The sequence below is a fragment of the Armigeres subalbatus genome, chromosome 2, assembly GCF_024139115.2.
Source record: "Armigeres subalbatus isolate Guangzhou_Male chromosome 2, GZ_Asu_2, whole genome shotgun sequence".
In the NCBI taxonomy this organism is placed as follows: Eukaryota; Metazoa; Arthropoda; class Insecta; order Diptera; family Culicidae; genus Armigeres; species Armigeres subalbatus.
The window spans coordinates 310,555,776-310,568,241 of record NC_085140.1 but is presented as its reverse complement, the minus strand read 5'-3'; the positions used below and the strand labels follow the sequence as shown (position 1 = coordinate 310,568,241).

Below are 12,466 nucleotides of genomic sequence, written 5' to 3'. Positions count from 1 at the left end.
CTTGGCTTGTACCACCTACGAATTTGTGCGAATTGCTCAATGCTAATGCTAATGCTAATTTTACTCCACTTAATAGAAGCACTGATCGTTAATAGTTTCTTTGGGCTATTGTCTACCACTTTTTCATTGGTACTAGGATGCATTAGGTGCTTATTCTATGACTCTGTAATAGATTTACCAGAAAAATAATTTTAGGTGCTTCTGGAGGAATATAAATTTTCAATATGCGACCAATTCAATCTTTCCGTGTGCTAATGCTGAAACTCATGCTAAATCCAAGTTGACTATGAATTATGAGCAATGTCAGTATGCCTCCCAGCCAACTGGTCATTTGACGAAAAAGTTGTTTGGCCGCTCATCCGAATGACATTGACGACCAAATGACCATTTTCGCCACACAAATCAGGCCTAACGGCATTTTTGGCCAAGTGATCTATTAGGTCAATCGACTTTTTCAGTCAAATTGCCTCCTCGGCCAAACGACCATTTCAGCCAAGTGGAATTCGGACTTTCGAGACGATTTTCGGTTTAATGTGGTATTTGGTCGACAAAGTTAGGTATAAAGGGTTATTTGGTCTAACGGATTGGCAATTTTAACAATATAACCTGTTCAGAAAATGACGTTTTTGGCCGTATACCCGTTTGGTCAAATAATATTTTCGTGCAAACGACTTTTTCGATCAAATTTACAGTTTGGCCGTATGTCGCTTTTGACCAAACCGCTTTCGATGTAACATACGTTTGGGTCAAAGCTTCAATTCGGCTAAATGGAATTCGGCTTAATGACTTTCGGCTTAACATGGTATTTGGCCAAGTGGTTTTCGATCGAATGGCTTGCCGCCGAATGAAAGGCGAACGATCCTTCAGCTTGTTGGACAATATCCCGTGGAATTTCCGAAGAATTTCTTACAGAAAATACAAATAATTTCCCTCAAAAGAATACATGGAATTCAAAGAAATTTCTTCAAAATTCGAAAAAACGTTCCGTTGAAATATAGAATAGATTTCTTTTTAAATATTTTAAAATTTCGTTTGGAAATTTCAGATTTTTTCAGGAAATTCTGGAAGATCTTCTGTTAAAATGAGAAGGAAACGAACTTCTCACGGACACATTCCAAAGAATTTTCTGTAGAATCTCTGAAAAAATGGCTGTGGTATCTCTAAAGATTTTTTTGTGAAAATTCTTAAGAATATTCCTTTAAAAATTTCAATAAATATTTATTGGAAATTTCTAAGAACTCCCCGTGAAAATTCTGAACAATTTCATGGAAATTTCGAAGAATATTTTACGGGAATTCCAAATAGTTTCCCTTAGAAGTTTAGAATATCCAGGCTACATTCCATCTGGCCGGAATGAACATACGTGGTCGAAAATGACCTGCGAGCGAAAAGGTTATTTGCCTGGAAATGTCGGCTGAAAAGGTCTCTTGACCTAAAAAGCCGTTTGGCTTTCGTTTGAAAGAAAGGCATATTTCCGAACATGTATTTCAGAGGTGAACCAGCCAAGAGCTGAAAGCCTCTTTAATAAAGAAGAAAAAAAAACCAACATGTATTTTGACCGAAATGGACATACTGCCGAAAGTCTGGTTATTTTAACGAAAAAGTTGTTTGACAAAAATAGTCGTTTGGTAGAATGGGTCATTTGGCTGAAAATGCTTTTCGATTTTTAGCTCTATGACCCTACGTGATGAACTTATTCTCAATAAAAAATCACAATGATAAAATGAAAAAAAGCCATATAATCAAATCAACAAATGGCGTTTTCGGCCTAATGCCCTATTCTGCCAAACGACTATTTTCGGCCTAATGGAATTCGACCAGATGACTTTCGGTTTAACGTGTTATTCGGCCTAGTGGCATTCGAACAAATGGTCTTCCGCCGAGTGATCCAGATTATCATTTGGGCTGAAATGAGCATACGACTGAACATTTCGTTGGGCCAAACTAATTTCATTTGGCCGAAAAAGCCGTTTTGCATAATTCGGCCGAACGGGTCGACACTTTTGGCCATAGAACCTGTTCAGCAGATTAATTTTTGGCAGTATACCCGTGGAATTTCTGAAGAGTTTTAGTGGAAATGCCGAAAAGGTACCCATAAAAAATTCAAACAATTTCTCATAGAAATTTGAAAAAAATATCTCGAGAAAATTACAGAGAATTTTTCATTGAGCTTTCTAAGCATTTTCTGTGGACACTTCTAATAATATTCGTTGAAAATTCCGGAAAAAATACTCATTGGAAATTTCGATGCAATTCTCGTGCAAATTCTGAAAAAAAAAGTTCCCGTAAAAGTTTGGAGCAATTTCAGGTGGGAATTCTAAAGAGTTTGCCATGGAAATTCAAAAAAAAAATCCACGGGAATTCCAGATAATTTCCCTTAGAGCACCTCCACGGGAGTCCTCATCGCTATTCTCATTATAGCGCTCCCTCCCGAGTGCTATTTTAGGATAGCGCCCCATCTTCCCACCGATGGTTTTTGTTTTAGGTATAGCGACTTTGTAAACATATTGAGTTCTCACCGGGCGTTGCTAAAAGTAGTCATCATCTTCTTCAATGGCTCTACATTTCAACTGGAACTTGGCTAGTTGCTGAACTTAGTATTCTATTAGCATTTCATCAGTTATTAATTTAACCCTAGCAGCACACATGTTCCACATAAGTTATTGTAACTTATATGTGACTGGATTCAGTCACAATCAAGTTGCTGCAACCGTTTTTGTCTGACTTGTGCTGCTCGGGAAAGCTTTTCTGTGCCCGCCATTTCATGCGCATGTATTTTGTGTGACAACTGACAACTATGCCCAAGGAGCCTACTCGAAAGCATCCTTGACCGTTCGGGAATAGAACTCGCCATCTCAGGAGGGCAATTCTACGCTTTTGATCGCAAGGCTGGCTGGAGACCCGTCGTAGTAAATTTATTCACCGTTATTCCTTCTGGACTTCCTTCCTCCTGGAAAATTCTTTCGTGGAGTTATACTTGCAGTCGAAGAAATTCCTCCTGATATTCCCACCAGTTTTGCCACAATAATCTCTTGACAAAATCCAGCAGGAATGCTTCCACAGTTTTTTTCTCTCTGAAGGATGTCTCGGAGAGAAAACCGGAGAGTTCTCAAATGAAACCACAAAAAAAATATAGGGCATTTCCAATCAAAAAAAGTTTTGAGGAAGAAATCCTAAAACTATTCTGGGAGAACTGCTAAAGATTCTTAAAAGAACACAAAAATTGCTGGGGAACTCCCGGAGGGATCCAAGATGAATTAAAAAAAAAAACATATTTTTAAATGAACGCAGAAAAGATAAACTTGCGGGAATTTATCTGGAGGAACTTCTTGAAGAACATACTGAACAATTACTAAAGGAACCTTCTAAGGCATTTCTGGAAAACCTTCCCTTGGAATAACTATAATAACAAAATAAAAACATTGGAATTTTCTTTAGCGAGAAATCCATGAATATTTCGGACTCTAGTGGGCGCCGGTGCGCATCGCTCCTCATTATAGCTGATCCATTACTGTAATTATTTCTTCGCGGAGTTGAACTGGGGCACTAGTTAAAAAAGTTGAATATTTCCCTTGTTATTAGGTCTTTAAGTCGAAATTGTTCTGAAAAACTCAAAGGTGCAGCCCAATCGGGTTGTACGCAAAGGTGACGTTGAACTACGTAGCTGAATGTAATGTACAGGTTTTCGACTTTTCTGTTCGATGATACCAAAGCAAGCGTGTTTCAAACCCAGGGTGAATCTGTTTTCGCTGTTTATCCTGCTCTCCTGAGATTGAGTGAGATTTTAGACGAACATTTAAAAAAATGATAAAAATATTTTTTTCAAATAAACGAGGATGAATAACACTCTCAAGCGATCACATATCCATTAATCAATTAATAAAAACTCGCTAGAGAGTAAGAATCGTTCGATAATTGTATCTTGATTAAAACTTTATTGGTGAATGCTACTTTTGAACTTTTTTCCCTACATAACACCAAAACACAACGCCAAATTCGATTGAGCTTCATTGTTTACATTAAATTGGTATTAGATTAGTTTGGTTTACATTAAAATAATAATTTTGTGTTGCAAGATTTGAAAAGTTATCGCCAATAACAACTCGCCTACTTTTCACACCTGCGAAGTTATCAAATGATAATTCCAAAAATCTGGCTGATAGTGTACCGCTGCGCTGCCTTGGCCGCTGCTTGACAGTTTGAGAGTTTATTGATAATAATTATCATTCCTTCACGTGAGGAGTCGGACTTTGCATTTACTCCAACAGACACCAAGAGCCGAAGAAAGATTCCGAGCCTCTCTACTGGCATCAATAGACGTAAGCGAGCAGCTGTCGTCAAACGACTTCATGCTTTACAGAGAAAACGCGCGTGTAAGTTAGCAGAAACGAGTTAAAAGTCCTGTAAGTTGCTTTAATTTGACGTCTATGCCGGCTTGAGGTTCCCAGTTAGCCTTGAGAACAAAGGCGCAGAATCCGGAGATAGCGAGATCGATTCTCGATCCGATCTTGGATGTTTCGGGTGGGAAACATTCTCACACCCTGGGCATAGTGTATCCGTTGTATTTACCACACAAGATACATACTAATGCAAGGAAAGGGCAAGGAAAGCTTTTAATCAATAACTAAAGAAATACTTATAGATCACTAAGTTAAAAAGCAAGCCAAGTTCCAGTTGTAATGTAGTGCTATGGAAGAAGAAGCTTGCAATGCACTTATGAGATTGACTGATTCACCGAAACCAATTCCTAAACTGTTAGCAAGTTTCAATACTAAATATTATCATACGTATATATTGTGATACACTGGACTCATTTTTTATGCGGATGATATGGGCCACGTGAATTAAAACAAAGTTAAACCCCACGTACATTCCAAAGTATGTCTGAATGAACCGCAGAAATCCCGAAATTCGAGTGAAAAAAAACGAATAAAAAGCGATTCGTGTAAAAAACAATTGCGTAAAAAACGACTTCAGTGTACATCGGGAATGAAGCGTTGACTCTTCGTTGATCGAATGGTCCAAGAAAGTTGAAAATCCATCGAGAAATGGCTGAGATATTAACGATCAAAGTCTATCATATTTTCGTGACGTTTTTCGATTTTTTGCAATTTTAAAGTGTACCCCAATATAGAAAAGACAGACGTAGTTCTACGTCAAAAGAAAAACAGATTTACTGCAATTTTTTATCAATACCAAAGTGACGTTTCACAAAATAGCAACCCAGTATGGGGCGCTAAATTTTGAAACTCACGGCTAATTTTGAGTTGCGTTCTTATTTTACATTCCCGTTTAGATACCTCCGGTGTAAAAGTGGGTTCTTATTGAGGGCCCAGAAATAGCGATAGGGACGCAGATGGGGACTCCTGTGGAGGTGCTCTTAGAAATTCCAAATATTTGAGGGGGTTACAAGCAGAGGAGTGTAAATGACGTTTTGATAAAAACTGAGATGACTGCGGCACTAAATGCTCTGGTTCTGGAGCTTTGCGGCAATATGTTGATATAGTTTGTCTGTTGTTTATAAAACATGTGGAAATTCACAGAAAATAAGTTTTTTCAACTTTTATACAATTTGTATGAAGCGAAAAAATATTGAAACATTTTGCACCCATTTACTCAAAACTAACTTTTTGTCACTTACACCCCTTTGCGTTTGACCCCCGCATTATTAAAAAAGAAGCCGGGTAAGCACTGCCGGTAGCCGGGTAAACAGTGGAGAGGACAGCCCAATGATCGTCGGATGGCGTAATTAGATCGACATAGGAACACGAGTCGGGAAGGCTGGAGCTACCTTTGTCTGTTTGAAGATCTAATCGGATTGATCCACGCGCCAAAGTTCGAATGATCTATTTTATTGAGAAACGTGGTGGGAATAGGGAAATATCGCCCTGGTGATGTTTAAAATGTATAATTCGAACTGCAGGTGTATTTACGTTTTATGGTTCAGGTCTAATGGCCTTACAGCTGGATTTCGTGTGCTGAGCAATATGAAAGCCATCGTATTTCGAGTTCTGTTCAAGAATGTGAATAAAGATGGGTCAGCCACATATTCCAAGAAAGTTGTGCTCACTACTCTTATTTACAGATTTGAAATAATTGTGACCTGATATCCCATGGAATGTGGGATATTTATGCAGGAAAAGGTACATGATCGTATTTAAAATTAACGGAGATCAGATTTATTTAGATTGGATAGGAAACCTGACGCATCCAATATTTTCGAAGCTGTTCAATGTTCTACAAGTCATTCTTGAATTGAAATCTTTTGTCTACCAGTTCAATACGCTTAGTATACAATTGATAGCAACCCATTGTATCCATATACACGGTGTCTCTATGGGGAAATATTATTTTTCAAAAATCAGTATCTCTGAAACACCCACTACACGAAAGTATATGCTCTCCTCTAGTAGACTCCTGGGTAGACTAAAATGTTATATCGGGGGATTGTGATTAAAATAGATTGTGACCCAGAACCAAAAAACAAATACTTTCTTTATAAAAAATATTATAAACTGGAATAACACCAACTATTCGGAGGAATACGTTTATTTAATATGAAAACTCAAAATTTACAACTATGTTTTTTAAATGTATCGAAGAAACATAGAATATTAAAGCAATATCGGATTTAAATACAACAGTTTCCATTTAAAGATATTAAATTTTTTATAAAAACATTGTTCCGGCAGGTAAAGTTGATCTTTTGCCAATTGAATGAGAGGCTGTTTTGAGAAATTTGACAAAATGAAAAAAAAAACTGCCTTACGGTTACTCTTTAGGTCATTTTTATTTAACATAAAGCAGTACCCGAAGCCGATTCTGTATACACTCCCGGACAAAAGTTTGGGTTCACCCTCGAAAAATATAGGAAAAAGTTTTTGGTCGTATTTTTGCCGTTATACATACGATTTTGGGTATTGTTAGTTCAGTACATAGATTATGAGTAGATTTTGCTTCTAGGTGCTTGAAACGATCAATTTTGAAATTTTTTTATCTACTAAAATATTACCTCAAGATACGCATTTTCTTAAATTTATGTTGTAAAAATTTGTTGATTTTTCTCAATATTGAGCCCACAGAATTTCGAAATAAAAGGTGGAATGGAAGCCAATTTTTATCATCTTTGAGAGGCATTGATAAAATTTTAGTGGGAAAATTTTGTTTTATTTTTAAAAATCAAAATGTCAAAATGTTAACCTTCCTTCAGTGTCAAAAACAATTTACATTTAGGTGTTTGGGGCATATCGACCAGGATTTGACTTGGCAAAATCCCAGTCATTTATCAGCCAAATTTTCATGTTTATATACTCAAGACAATCGTTAGCTCATACATTTTTGATTGATTACTGACCACACCTGCATTCTAAAATCGACAGCCTACCACTTCAATGTGGGTGAAAATAGCATAATAACTGCACAATAACAATTATATTACTTTTTTTCCCGAAAACGTGTTAAAACTAATTCAGATATGATAGGAAACCTACACCCAACCAGCGGGTGGCAGATTTTAATACAATTCTGCATAAGAACCTTACAGAAACTGTATAATAATTTGGCATGGAAGATTTTTATACAATTTTTGTATTGAAATAATACAGATTTGTATTATTTTAATACAATATTAGTATAAAAAGCTTAAAGAATTGTATATGCCAAGATTTTATACAATGATTGCCAGATTTGTTTTTTGGGTGTACTTATTAATACTTATTGTTTTGAAAATAAGCCTCTACGGAAAAAGACACCGTGATATAGGCGGTTAGAGGCCATGCGTTTGATTTACAATTCAGATATGTTCAAAACGGATGTTCTTAGGCTTCTAAATCATTCTGTATTTCAGCCCAATTGACAAACTGGAACAAAATCGATAGTAAGCCATTATGTCCATACAAGCTTTTTAAGGCCATGCGTATGATTTTTGATACGAAAATGATAGAAATGACTAAATACGATAATCAAGCCCTTCAAATAAAAAAACTGAATACAAGAATGATTTGGAGAACATAGAACATCTGCAGGACTATTGGCTGCATAACGTTTGCCATGATATGTAAAATAGTTTTCGCACATTTTCCAGAAAAAAAACCGTAATTACGCGGTTTTATTGTGCAATTTCCGTTCATTTCCGAACTTTCGATTCATCCACCGTCAATTTAAGAGTGTAGGTGTGGCCGATCGTTAATCTGAGTTCAGTTTCGAAAAATTGATGAGTTGACGAAAATTTTGGGTACATTAACATGTAAATTTGGCTGAGAAATGTCTAAGATATTGCTGTATCAAATTCGAGTTAATATGACCCGAGCATCCTAAGAATGAGTTTTGGGCACTGTAAGAAAATTAATCTTCGTATAACAATTCAAGACAAAATTTTCAAAACGACTTAACTGCTTTTGTAACCAAAGATTCAAGCGACGATTTGAAGAATCTGATAGCTCTCCCACTCAAACCAACACCATCAACAGGTAGCAGATGCCTTCACCTACCTATTGGTGGTGTTGGTTTACGTGGGAGAGCTATCAGATTCGTCAAATCGTCGTTTGAGTCTTTGTTTACAAAAGCAGATAAGTCGTTTTGAAAATTTTGTCTTGAATTCAAATAAACATCTCAATTCAGGCAAAATACATATTTAAGAAAGCGAGTTTCCAAACAAAAAATCAAAAACTGTACTTCAGACAATAATTGGCTAAAATTGAATTAACCCGAAGCTTATGACCGGTTCACCATATAGTGGGTGAACCCAAACTTTTGCCGATGCATACCATACACTTTAGTAAATATTTTGATTTTTAAAAATAAAACAATTTTTTTTTCCGCCGAGATTTTATTAATGCCTCTCAAAGATGATTAAAATTGGGTTCCATGGCACTTTTTATTCCGCAATTTTGTGGGCGCATTTTCGAGAAAAATCAACATATTTTTAAAACATAAATTTAGGAAAATTGGGTATCTTAAGGTAATATTTCAGTAGATAAAAAATTAAAAACTATGAGATCATAATCTACACAGTTAAAAATTCTGAATTTGACTCGTCATGGAAATATTTGAACCCTTATTGTTGTGTCCAATAGCCTCTTATTTTACATCCAACTTTTTCTTGCATACAATATTGAATACAAGCCCCATAGTAATGCCAAGCTGTAATTTTAAAATGTGATGGAAAAATAGGTCGAATCGAATGGAGCCTTCCAACATTTTTATACTGTACTGTACTGTATGTACTGAGCTAATAATAAACGAAATCGGATGTAAGATGGCAAAAATACGGCCAAAAACATTTTTCGAGAGAGAACCCAAACTTTTGGCCAGGAGTGTATGTTCATGTGTATGTTATGAGGCCCTCCTTAGCCGTGCGATAAGACGCGCGGCTACAAAGCAAGACCATGCTGAGGGTGGCTGGGTTCGATTACCGGCGCCGGTCTAGACAATTTTCGGTTTGGAAATTGTCTCGACTTCTCTGGGCATAAAAGTATCATTGTGTTAGCCTCATGATATACGAATGCAAAAATGGTAACTTGGCTTAGAAACCTCGCAGTTAATAACTGTGGAAGTGATTAATGAACACTAAGCTGCGAGGCGGCTCTGTCCCAGTGTGGGGATGTAATGCCAAGAAGAAGAAGAAGAAGAAGAAGAAGAAGAAGAAGAAGAAGAAGAAGAAGAAGAAGAAGAAGGTATGGTCAAATAAGAAATTCTTGAATAAGATTTGAAAATAGGAATTTCTATAAACATTCCTTTGGAAACTTTATTGAAATCTGCTAGAAGCAGGAGTTTTGTTTTTATTACCTTAAAGATGTGAACTGTAGTAATGTAGTCCTTAAAATTGACTAATGAAAAAATCGGTAAAGCACATAAAAAAATGTTTTTTACGCCTAAATCGCGAAGCAGGCCCGAAATATATGTAGATATGATATTATGTCGTGTGGTACCGACATCAATACCTGTTAGCTTCCTCATAACTGATATCTTAGGAATTGAGACATGGTTGGATCCTACCAATCATACTATTTCTAATTCCATGATGAAATTGAATCTACAAAATATATATATGCGAACTAAAATTTGAACACGATGTTTATAACATATTTAAGAGATGATTACACTTTGAACCGATTCCCCCCTGGCATCCCTGATCGGACACTGCCAGGCTGAAAACTGGACCGCGTTGGCTGTTTGATTAAAATTACCATCCTTGAAAGGCATCAGTGCAGTAAATATACAGTAACAATTGTTGCTTACCATGCACGAATTTCGCTTGAATTATGTACTTTTTATTCCTTCCACAAAGCCAGCATCCACCACTGCACGCAAATTTCATCCCTCTCAGGGCTGTATCCCATGGTTTAACGTTGGATTTGAAATTTTCCGAACCTTTTTCGGAACGGTAACTATCGCGGGTTACTAGCGTAATACTTTCATATGATTTCTCAAGCTTTTGGATGGGTTATTCGTGCAAAGAGCCCTTATGAACAAGCGTTAATGCAAGCCACATAAAAATAATACTGCACTAGCTTACGACCCTTCCGATTTCATTCACCCATATGCGTAATAAACATAAATCTACCACCCATCCTCCTTCGCACTCGCATATTTTCACTCACCCGCCGGCAGCAATGACAAACAACGGGTTCTCTGGGCCATCTGAGTCGCTTTTACCAGCTTCGACGGTGTGGTGTGCGGATAAGCCGATGTTTCACGCTGCATTCGCGGTTCATCCCATCCATGAAGGGGTTACTCGCTGCTCTGGCTGCTACTGGTCAGCGATTGGAACTTTGGCAGCTTTTGTACAAACGTGAAATTATGCGGAGGACTGTTGCGGGTGGAATGGAGTGATATGTGTTGAACGCAGGAAGGTATTGGCTGAGTAATTTAGTGTGGATGCGAAATTGTAAAGCTGGCAGCAACAGCTTCCCAGGGGCAGTAAATTTGCAGATTTTGCGGTTTGTTGGTGTTCAGTTTCGCTTTCATGTTACATTGTTGCACAGGTAATTCTGACATTAAAATAACGAAGGTACAGTCGTAGTTTGTGGTTCTTTGGAAATCACTATTAAGCTGTTAAGGAAAGGCATATTTCTTTACCACGCAGTAGGAGTAATGGCTGTCTATTATGTAATTTTAACATTTTCTATTGATACAATAGTGGAAAACGGCCATTCAAATGAATTACTCAAACATGCGTCAAAAACGTACAATGGCAATAAAAAGAGCTTAGTGCATATTGTTTTTAGAAAAAGAGCTGTAGACCTTCTTCATGTTTTCAAAAAGTATCAGTAATTCAACCACTCAGCCCAGAATCACAATGCTAGAATCAGTCTTCAGTCATATTTTCAGCTAATCTTATATATAAAAATAAAATGGTCTGTGTTCGTATCCGCATAACTCGAAAACGGCTGGATGGATTTTTTTCATTTCTTTAGCAGAAACATTCGTTATAGTTTCCGACGGGTTTATATGATATTTCCTCAGTCTAAAATCATTAGTTAAGTTGAGTAAATCGTGAAAAAATAAAATTAAGATCCGTATGGAAATTTCGCATGGGCAGTTAACAACGCGCATTTTCGCCTACTATGCAGGACAACGTCTGCCGGGTCAACTAGTCTTATATATAAAAATGAAATGGTCTGTGTTCGTATCCGCATAACACGAAAACGGCTGGATGGATTTACTTCATTCCTTCAGCAGTTACGTTCGTTACAGTTTCCGACGGGTTTATATGATATTTCCTCAAATGAAAATCATTAATAAAGTTGAGTTAATCGTGAAAAACTAAAATTAGGTTTCGTATAAAAATTTCGCATGGGCAGTTCACTACGCGCATTTTCGCCTACTATGCAGGACAACGTCTGCCGGGTCGACTAGTTTGGATTAAATTTCAAGTCACCTTTAGATCGATTCAAGTCGATTTAGTGAAAATCATCACAACACCCTGATCTAAAAATAGCCATCACAGGTGGATCAATAGTTGCTAAGTGCATCGAATTATAAAATCTTTGAGAAATAATAAACAGCATTGCTAACTCAACAATCCCAAACTACATATTTGCAAGTTTGCTTTAATACATTTAGCAAAATAAATAGAAGAGAAGCGCGATTTAACAGTCACTTTTTGCATCTGCTCGTCATGCGTTGGCATTTTCTTTTTATTGCCCTCGGGCTTTTCAAACAAAGCCCACTCTTTCTGTTTGTGTTATTCTAACGCCTCTGAACAAAAGTGAACCAGGAAGCCGGCGAAAAGGCTCTAAGCCAAATCCTTACCCGCACCAGCATTGAGCGGTTTCTTTTTTTTTTGTTCAACCATGAATAGAGAAGCTTCTGGGCTGATTTTTGCACAGTTTTCGTCTCTTTGTTTGAACTAACGTCTTCTTCTGAATCGTTCGACAAAAGGAGCAGCTTGCGCGCTTTCATCAAGAACAACAGCTGACCATACTTTGCTTCGGGCAGTTAAAGAATGAAAAATAAAAAAACA

At 37.0% G+C, this 12,466-nt stretch overlaps 1 protein-coding gene across 1 annotated transcript in view; it reads right to left on the bottom strand.

The window, feature by feature from the left end:
* The window catches only part of LOC134212578 (uncharacterized), an 896,490-nt gene that overhangs the window by 117,286 nt on the left and 766,738 nt on the right, over window positions 1–12,466 (bottom strand). The window lies entirely within an intron of this gene.